Below are 11,123 nucleotides of genomic sequence, written 5' to 3'. Positions count from 1 at the left end.
TATCGAGTTTATGTCCAATGTTCCCCCTTTTAGTGGTTCAAGTATTCAAGTCTGAATACCACTGTACACATCTAAGTTGTAGAGTCTCGCAAGTTCGTAACTATGCGCCTTTAAGTTATGTTAGACAGTTAACTGCTTAACTCCTAGTGCCATTGATTGTTCATATGATATGATTTATAGACTGAGTGTATGATGGCACTAAGTAAAGGCTTTCAAGGTAGAGAACATTGATTAATATTGCGATAGTGTCGTGATTTTCGTTTAGAACATTGGACAGACCAGAAAATAGCAGTAGGCAGTAGTATGATAGATAGGTCGATTTACGATTTAGCATATTATGCTAGATGTTATGATGGAACGCTGCGTCAGCTGTCGCTTTTAGTTAATGCATACCCTGAAACAATCGGATTGTTTTAGTAATAATATTTTCTTTCAGGGTGGTTGCATTTGCGATACGGATGGGTAAGAAGACGATCCAAAGAACGAGACGGAATGCAGTCAGGAAGCCAGAACCTTCGGGTTCGAAGGTTGAACACAAAGCAGATGAGGCGAGTTCCAACGACGAGCTAGAAGTACCTTCACTCTCCAACAACGATCGTTCAAGTTTCACAGCAAAGGAAGACAACAACAGCAGCAGAACCAGCAGGAAAAACAGCAGCAGCAGCAACGACAGCAGCAGCAGCAGCAACAACAGCAACAGCAGCAGCAGCAATAACAGCAGCAACTACAGCAGCGCCAACAGTTATAGAAGTGAGGACGATCCTACTCCCAAAAGACAACGAATAGATATGGTCGACATCCACTTAAAAAGAGCGGATAGGGAGATTGTAAGCAGCTCTGTGCACATTAAGTCTAAAGAAAAAGGAACTCAAAGTCAAGCTTCGGTCAACCCGACCACAGAGGTTGCAACGCAGACGGTCTACACGACCTCAGGTACATACTAAACTTGTATTGTCAAAGTATTGGATTCTACATTCAATGGATAATGCAGCTAGGCTTCCACTGTGATGCATTTGAACTGAGCACCAAATCGTTTGGTGCTGCTGATAGAGGTAGAGTGTATGCTGACGGAGAGGGTGATGGACCTGAAGGATGGATGGACGGTTGGACTATCTTCTACTGGGGATGGTGGATCTCGTGGTCGCCATTCGTTGGAATGTTCATTGCTAAAATATCTCGGGGCAGGACGATCAGACAATTCATCAACGGAACACTGACCGCTCCCATGATTTACACCTTCATGTGGCTGACCATATTCGGGGGAGCAGCCATCAAGACAGAGCGGCTAGCAGCAGCAGAGGGACTTTGCTGCCCTAAATTTAATAGCACTGTTTTGGCGTGGAATAGTGCTAATTTTACAGATGCTGGGTGGGACATGAACTTAAACGGAGTACAGTTATCAAAAAGTAATTTGAAGTTATGTAAAGGAACAGAAGATGCGTCTATAGCGTGTGGAGATTGTGAGTGGAAATTGATGAAGACATTCATAGATTCTCATGAAACAAGTTCGGCTACAGTCATTGAAGTGGTGGGTTACGTTAACGATAACGAGAGATGGCTCGGAAAGTACAAATCAAGAGACGACAAGAAGTTGCAAGCACCTACAAGTTGCGATGAACTCATTTCAACAACGAATGGCACAGGGATCTCTAAGAAGCCACACCGAAGCTAGAGGCGAAATTGCACGCCTTCATGAAAAAGTGCTGGAATTCCTGAAATTTCACCGGCACCAGATAACCAGCTACATAGTCGAATTGGTGCTGGAGGGGCACAAGGCCGGAATGAAGAACCATCTGCGTGCAAAGAGCAACGAGGCCATCATGCCGATCTTAGGTGTCCTGGACACATTCAAGAGGGAGAATCTTCGACTCGGTACCCAGAACAGAGCACCCCTCAGTGCCTACAGGCCGCTCCTAGAACGCCTGGAGGACGCGAAGGCTTCACTTGGACTTCTTAGGTTCATAGACGCTGAAATCTATCTTCAGTAGAGTACTTTATAATATTTATTTTTGCGAAGAACTATGACATGTTTATGCATGTACATAGACGTAGGGACGTTTATTTTATACGTTTACTTTTAAATTATATGGTATTAGTTTTATATTATATAGTGGTACAATCTCGCACATTTAGCCTTAGGCGTGGTACTGGTAGTAGGCCAAATTTAATGCATCCTCCATTTTTGCCATATATTCTGTTCTAGCCGCAGGAGGTAATAGTATACACACATGCTACCATTTTAATTTTTTTCTCTGATGCAACGCCGAGCGGAACATTTTTATTCGATGATTATGTGGATCATCATCAAGTGCTATTTACTAGTATACCTACGACTACCCCTTTTAGCTTTTGTATAAGCGACTGTCGCTATACCAATACACCGTTATAAGCTCTGTTCCTGTTGCAGAGGCCTGCAACTTTTTTTTTAAGGGAGGGGGTGTTAAGTAATTATTGGACTCCAGCAAACGCCAAACCTGTCTCCACTTTTGCCGCTAAAAACATCATCATAACAGGTTACGATAACCTGTATTTAGTTAAACCACCTCATGTTCCAAATTCCTTTGTGCTACTTTTATCCGGTTTCTGCAAGCGACTTGCAGAATCTAGACGGATCACCTTTGAGTTCCAGGAATCCAGCCTTCTAAAACAACATTGCACCAATTAGGAGTGTCCTCTTACTTGTGAAAATAGTTCCCGAGAACGTGGCCGCGACCACCTCCCAATTACCTAGGTGACCGCATTCCGCGGGTGGGCGATTGCAGATTGAGATTTAATATGTACCAGATATTTTTGTTAAGAGTTCAGTTATTGTATTCACGATTTACTATACGCATCTCTTAAAGACTTTATCATCAATCATGATCGTGTCTCTATTGGTTATTATGTAAGTAAAGTACTTCAAGCTATTACATAGGTATCGACCCGAACGCAACCCAAAGAGATTTTTACAGCATCTGATTGATGTACCTAATCAATCGAAACTTATTACAATTCGTAAGCCGTGAATGAATGGGAAAAGCGAGCGACCGATTTCATTCTCGGTATCATTTTGCATTTGAGAACGGTCAATCAAATTAATATCATTTCCTTTTGTTTGGGAAAGAGAGACACTGGCAGCGGTCCACTCTACCCATGATTATGGGTTTTGGTCAAATAATGATACATGATAGTTTGCGCGGCGCGTCGAAGTTTTTCAAACGTCAACTTTGAACTTAGTGCAGAATCAAAAAAGTTATAAAACTAATTTATACTTATTAAATTGGATAAGCTTTCGGTGGAGGCTCTTTTTATTAATTCGATCGCTTTAAAATTATTGACGGATGTAATTACTCGTTTAAATTTCTTCGAAGTTAGTAGCGCGTGCCGCTTTTCTATTTGAAATTTTGGCCAGAGGCAAGTGCTACAAAGTAGTGCAACTGCACGCCGGGCTAGTCCATTATTAATGATTAGGGGTCGTTCACATATTACGTAATCAATATTTTGGCAATTTTTACCCCCCCCCCCCCCCCTCCCCCTCCGTCGCGTTACGTAATCAACCGTTACGTAATCAACCGTAACCAAGACCGAACCCCCCCCCCCCCCTATATTACGTAATCAAGGTTTGACCTTAAACTTTTTATTGCGTAATCAACGACCAAAACCCCCCGTAATCAACTGTAAGCATTTGAAACCCCCCCCCCCCCCTTGTAGGTTTACAACCTACCATGTACCAGGACGCGCGCCGAGTTGGACTCGTCGACGGTCCTGGAACAGATATTATACGAGTATCACCCGTTAACCCCTCCCCCCTCGGCTGATTTCGTAATATGTGAACGACCCCCATACCAAGGACGAAACCGTGTGTTGATTAGAATTAAAAGAGGAAGGTATTTAGTGATAAATTGCGCACTCTTGCATTTTAGTTTTAATTGGTAGACTATCTCGAAGTAGGGCCTTTAATTTAACTTAATACTAATGCAGTTACTTAGTAAGTCTAGGGAAAACATGAGCTAGTTGTCGGAGATGAAATTGTTTCTGTTCCTGATCGAAGTTGCAATGATGCTGATAGATTTGATGCAGCTCAGCACTCAGCAGCCACTGTCTTCAAATAAAGAGTGTTCCAGTTCTGCAGTCTCGGATGTTTTCGCCCAGCTTTTCTTTTCATCGTGGTTATAGAAGACAGACCTGAAGATATACTAGTATAATGATAATAATAGTTCCTATAATTGTCCCGATACCTCTGCTTTATGAAAAGCAACGTTCTAAAATTCCATTTGCTCTGTTTTCCTATAGCCAAGACTGCATGGACATATAATAGAGGATATATAAAACGTTCAACGACAATATACCCGACGCATTAACCGTTAACGGATGCAGTGGTTTAGACTACTGGCAATGTCTCTCAGAACTCAATATCATATCATTTCAGAGACGTCGAGAAAGGTACATCTTGATGCACACATGGAAAAATTTTCAATGGCCTGGCCCCAAATGATATTGGCATGCTGTTCAAAAACAACCCCCGACATGAAATAAAAGCCACTGCGTACCGACACTGAATAAAAAATCACAGCGCTGTGTGGCAACTCACTCTGAAAACTCATTTGGAGTGAAAGCGGCACAGCTGTGGAATCTTCTTATCAAAGTACTCAAAGTAAGTAAAATTATTTCTGAAAGAATATTGAAATCTAATAGAGGTATAATGGTGAACTTCAAAATAGGGCAAGCAATGTTATAAATTTCGTCACATAATTTGTTGTAAATGTTTAATAATTTTTCGTTTACATCGACAGTTCTTATAATGGTTCAAATTGAATAATACAAGAAATATAGCAGCCGATACCAGTTTTTCGCATTAAATTTATATTGTTGGGGCATAAAATATTAATTCTGTCACATTTTTAGTGACTTATGTTACAGGTCTAAGGTTTTAAAGTGTTCCAGGAAGCCAAACTTAAGATCACCAACGATATAAATGTTCCTCTTCCCTCTGGGTCGCTTGTTTAGAGTTAGAGTCAGTTGGGATCTAATCAGTAAGAAACTTTCAGTTAATTATGTGATCTAGTTAATCACTTTATTCCTAGATCGAGTTTGTAGATGCTTCATTGCATTAGTTTCTATGTTTTCTGCATCCTGCACAGTCATTAAAATCTGTATGGGCTGTCTAACAAATATCTTGCTCCTAATCGCAGCGTTGAACGCAGAGTGAGCCTCCTCAGTCGTTGATCTTGATCATAACCTGATTAATAATCAGGTTATGATCAAGATCAACGACTGAGGAGGCTCACTCTGCGTTCAACGCTGCGATTAGGAGCAAGATATTTGTTAGACAGCCCATACAGATTTTAATGACTGTGCAGGATGCAGAAAACATAGAAACTAATGCAATGAAGCATCTACAAACTCGATCTAGGAATAAAGTAAAAATATCCAAATTCCAGGAAGAAGGAAATGCGTAAAATAAAACGAAATATATAGCTCGAGGGATGGTAACATCATACATGCTGCTAACCTAATACCCAGAATCCGTTGAGAGATAATCAACCTCGAAGCTTCCTCTGAATCGCTATCAACCAGCAATCAGAATGCAGTGTAATTAGCTGTATTTTAAAAACACAACTCGAGATAGCTCATTATCTTACTACCTTATCGGACATAATTGTCACTGACAAGTTTTTCACGGCTCAAATTTTTTACGGACATAATTATTCACGCTCATGACCGCCCAAAAAATTGTGAACATTTTTGGTTCTTTTTTAATAAGTGTCTCTCGGATCAGATGGTAGTCGAAGGGTGGACTGCTGGGGCGCCTGACAGAAAACCATATTGTGATTAAAGCCCCGAAACGGTGTCAGGTTTGTAACTGATGATTCTGATCCATGCTCCTGTGAGTTTGCTGCTGTATCTCAACTCCGCATCTTGGGTGAATATACCGATACGTACATCTTCATACTAAACCCAGGTGTGGCATGGCCATGAGTCAGTGAATTAGAATACGGGCGAGCGGATGCAATAGCGAAGGTGGCGTGGTAATGCCTAAAAGACACAGTCAGGTTGTTGTCAGTTTGCTGACTGTAAGGGAGGAGGTATATCCGTATTTCGCTGCTACTGATGCAGTCCTTGATATGTGATCTGGCAATCAAGGCTTCGTCTAACTATCTGCCGTTGGGCTTGTGGAACCCGTAGGGGGGGGGGGCATACATAGGTTGGAATGGTTTTGTGCACCACGAGGAGTGAGGGAAGGAGGTTTCAAGAGAGACAGAGAGAGAGAGAGATAGAGAGTTGTTAGGATCAGTAGGTGGAGTGTTTGGTTGGAGCCTTCTGTTTTGCTGTATAGCATTTTAGTCACTCCGCAGTTTATTAACTGTGTCTCAACTATACTCGATATTGGATTTTACCCATGGAAAACATTCCGATCTACCATTCCCAAAAATGCCAGTAAGTGTACCTGACCTGCGTGATTGGGAATTAGATTAGCCCTTACCTGGGGATAGGATCTAATCAGTACCAACCTTCAGTTAATTATGTGATCTAGTTAATCAGGTTATGATCAAGATCAACGACTGAGGAGGCTCACTCTGCGTTCAACGCTGCAATTAGGAGCAAGATATTTGTTAGACAGCCCATACAGATTTTAATGACTGTGCAGGATGCAGAGAACATAAAAACTAATGCAATGAAGCATCTACAAACTCGATCTAGGAATAAAGTAAAAATATCCAAATTCCAGGAAGAAGGAAATGCGTAAAATAAAACGAAATATATAGCTCGAGGGATGGTAACATCATACCTGCTGCTGACCTAATACCCAGAATCCGTTGAGAGATAACCAACCGCGAAGCTTCCTCTGAATCGCTATCAACCAGCAATCAGAATGCAGTGTAATTAGCTGTATTTTAAAAACACAACTCGAGATAGCTCATTATCTTACTACCTTATCGGACATAATTGTCACTGACAAGTTTTTCACGGCTCAAATTTTTTACGGACATAATTATTCACGCTCATGACCGCCCAAAAAATTGTGAACATTTTTGGTTCTTTTTTAATAAGTGTCCCTCGGATCAGATGGTAGTCGAAGGGTGGACTGCTGGGGCGCCTGACAGAAAACCATATTGTGATTAAAGCCCCGAAACGGTGTCAGGTTTGTAACTGATGATTCTGATCCATGCTCCTGTGAGTTTGCTGCTGTATCTCAACTCCGCATCTTGGGTGAATATACTTACTTGATACTTGATAAGGCCTCCTCAATCATTCGAGTGGCCTGCACCAAGGAATTGCCGCTTATGTCGTATCATCTCTCTCCAGTGCTTTCGGTTTCCTGCCAACTCTCGGACCTTATCAAATACAATGTCTGGATCTCCTGTGAATGTTACTGCGTCTTCTAGGACACAGGTTCGCCAATTCTTTCTTGGCCGCCCACGTGATCTTCGGCCGTGAGCAGGTGTCCAATCAAATAGATACTTTGGTAGCCTGGTGTCCGGCATTCTAGAAATATACCGATACGTACATCTTCATACTAAACCCAGGTGTGGCATGGCCATGAGTCAGTGAATTAGAATACGGGCGAGCGGATGCAATAGCGAAGGTGGCGTGGTAATGCCTTAAAGACACAGTCAGGTTGTTGTCAGTTTGCTGACTGTAAGGGAGGAGGTATATCCGTATTTCTCTGCTACTGATGCAGTCCTTGATATGTGATCTGGCAATCAAGGCTTCGTCTAACTATCTGCCGTTGGGCTTGTGGAACCCGTAGGGGGGGGGGGGGGGGGGGCATACATAGGTTGGAATGGTTTTGTGCACCACGAGGAGTGAGGGAAGGAGGGCTCAAGAGAGACAGAGAGAGAGAGAGAGAGATAGAGAGTTGTTAGGATCAGTAGGTGGAGTGTTTGGTTGGAGCCTTCTGTTTTGCTGTATAGCATTTTAGTCACTCCGCAGTTTATTAACTGTGTCTCAACTATACTCGATATTGGATTTTACCTATGGAAAACATTCCGATCTAACAATAACATTCCCAAAAATGCCAGTAAGTGTACCTAACCTGCGTGATTGGGAATTAGATTAGCCCTTACCTGGGGATAGGACCCCAGGCTATCATGTTCAGAGAGATTGGGCGGAATGACAGGCCGCTGAGCGCCGCCCAGTAAGATTAGTCCGAGTCGTGATGATTAAATTTGCTTGGAATTTGTGAACGATTACGTGGCGAAGATACAGAGTAGAAGATATAAAATATCACGAACTTGGTCTCACAGCGCATTTATTTCTGATTTCTAACAGTTCGTTACGTGTCGAATCATTTTGCTCTCCTAATTTAGCTGGCCAAGAAGTCTGTCTAGCCCTTACAGTATATCATATTAAATATATGGTCACAGGAGCCGAATTTTGCCAAATATTAGGGCCGGGTGAATTATAGGGCTGATAAGACAGTTTATAGATTATAGTTTGACTGTCACGTGACTTTTTAAACACGTTCTCTTGGTGGCCCTGAATGACTATTCGAAATCCTAGCCCTCTTATTCTCTTAATCTAACCTGATAGTGATCCCAACCCTTACCCTAACCCAATATCTAACAAAAGCATATGCTGAAACCCTGACCCTAACGAGAAACTATATCATATTCCTTATATGGTCATGACTCATACTCATATAACGTGTTCGAGACAGTTTTTCGTCAATATCTAGCTCACCAGGGCAGGGGAGCATTTTAACCCTATGTCATGGGGTGATTCGGAATCAGCGTCCAAAAATACAGCGATTCAAGTTAATTTCAACTGTCGGGGGCCCTTTTAGAAAAATCTCGAAGATCGACTGTAAAGTGATTTAGCACGCTCTGCGCTCGTTCTCAGAGTTTCGTAAAAACGCAGTTATTTATTGTGAATTTGTTATTAACTTTACCTGACTTTAGTAGGAGTATTCCAACGAAGCAAAGTAGAAACAAAGATGCTGGTCTTGCTAACTGCACTAGTGGTAGCTGCAATACTGGGTACAACAACAGCCGATGAGGAAATTCCGTGGATCAACGAAGTACCAACCAAAACTAAAATACCATTCGATGAGGCTACACAAGCAGTGGAATTAAAAGTAAAATGGGGTATCGCCGCTAATCCGTATTATTGGTACCTCATAGATCTCAACGGAAACGATGACGAAGCGAAGGTTGGATTTGGTTTTTCAAATCCGGGCAATACATATCAAGATGGCCCCCTGTCCGGAAATCCATTACCTCCAGATTGGGCTGTAGCGCCGTGCATCGGGTCAGACAGAAGGCTTCCAATGCCAGAGAATTTTGTCTTTTCTGAGGAAGAGGTGATCTGGACAGTGTGGAAGGACAATGGAAAGCTGAACGTTCTTTATAATGGAGAAGATTTTTTGAGAGATGGGTATCCTGGTGAGGAATTCGATTGTGAAAATCCGACTAAGTTTCCAAACGGGAAAGAACAATGGGAACCATATTGGGATGCAGAATTAACAAGTGTATCCTTCTATGGTTGGAATACTAATGAAAAATTTGATGGATACAGATTTATCCCAATTCCTATTGACGCAGAACCAGGTAAGAATGGGTACTTGTTGAGTATTCACCAAATGTGTCATATTTCATAAAATAAGAAATTTAATTTCATTGTTAAACTTAAAGAATTTCGCTCTAAATTTGACATAATGAACTTGATTTAATCTCTTCTAAATAAATACTAGCACCCGAGGGCCACGGTGTGCCTAACAGCAAACTTTAGCCTAAAATAAATAAATAACAGACAAGGGTAACCTTTTCACTATAAGTCATATAATTGTACAAACAGAAATGCTTAAAGATTTGTTTTCAGAAAATAATGACGACATTCATGGTGACAACAATGGTTCTTACAGTGGAACTACCTTGCTCTCTCGCAGTTCAGTGATTGTAACTACTCTTCTGATGGCTGCATTCTTTTAGAGTTTCTATTGAGTGTAATAATGTTAGGGACCTTAAGCATGATACGCATAAGACAAGGACATACGCACGCATTATTAAATAATCATTAATCATATTTGCTTTATTAAGACTATCAAGAAAGAAGCTTGAGAAGCCTGGCCTTGCCCTGCATGCTATATAATTATATAATGATTTATTAAACACTTCCAGTGTGGAGGCAATTGGTATTTAAATTCGTACTCGGACGATTTAAATGATGTTGTAAAACTAAAAATGTTTAGTAGAGCGTAAATTATTCTTAAATAATTCATTTCATTTAAAATTAGTATTGATTGGATACACCAAAAGTTTGGAGATGGAACAGTTATGATGTAGTAGTCTTGGTTTTAGGGATGATTCGTTAGATTTTTAAATGTAGTTTTCACTTTGTAGCAAAGTTTAGCATATACCTTAACCTTGAACTTAGACGCAACTCGAAGAGCTGTCATCAAAATTATCGTGCATTGAAACCATATGCATAGGTAACGAATAAACCCGAATAAATACTAGTACTTATTTTGTCATACGTTGTATGACCCGCCTTGATACATGTTACGTATCGGATACGCGCGCGAAAAGTGGCATGCAACGTATGTCAAGACCCGCCGCGCACGAGTGCGCGGCTCCCCCTGTATCGTAGAAACTCTACAGTGAAGCGACCGTGGGGGTCACCACGTGATACAATACTTATTAAGGACTATTTCGATTGTTCCTTCAACTTAAATTTCACTTTAAATTAAATGCATCAAATCTGTCTCTTTTAGAGCAATTTTTTCCCTTAGGGGTCGTTCACATATTGATATTACGTAATCAATATTTTGGCAATTTTTACCCCCCCCCCCCCCCTATATCACGTAATCAAGGTTTGACCCCCCCCCCCCCCGTAATCAGCCGTAAGCATTTGAAACCCCCCCTCGGCTGATTACGTAATATGTGAACGACCCCTTAATTAACAATGATCAATAAAATTATCACATGACTCATGACTTTGGTTTTATGTTTTTGCAGCCAAACAAAACGGTTTTTATTCAACCATCAACGGGTGATACTTGTAAAATATTTATTTCAATTATTAAGACCGCCGACGAGTCCAACTCTGCGCGCGTCCTGGTTGGTTATAAACTGTTTATAACCTTGTCATACGTTGTATGACCCGCCGCGCACGAGTGCGCGGCTCCCCCTGTATCGTAGAAA

The 11,123-nt window shown here is 41.3% G+C and overlaps 1 long non-coding RNA gene across 1 annotated transcript; it reads left to right on the top strand.

Annotated features, from left to right (window-relative positions):
* The first annotated feature begins 8,875 nt into the window (after nt 1-8,875).
* Nucleotides 8,876-10,303, top strand: LOC134816500 (uncharacterized). Its single transcript, XR_010160413.1, has 2 exons — nt 8,876-9,530; nt 9,802-10,303. It is a non-coding gene; the product is annotated as an uncharacterized LOC134816500 (long non-coding RNA).
* The last annotated feature ends 820 nt before the right edge of the window (nt 10,304-11,123 follow it).

The sequence above is a fragment of the Bolinopsis microptera genome, chromosome 1 (genome assembly GCF_026151205.1).
Source record: "Bolinopsis microptera isolate Bmic1 chromosome 1, MBARI_Bmic_1.0, whole genome shotgun sequence".
NCBI classification, from domain to species: domain Eukaryota; kingdom Metazoa; phylum Ctenophora; class Tentaculata; order Lobata; family Bolinopsidae; genus Bolinopsis; species Bolinopsis microptera.
This window is presented reverse-complemented; position numbering and strand designations above follow the sequence as displayed.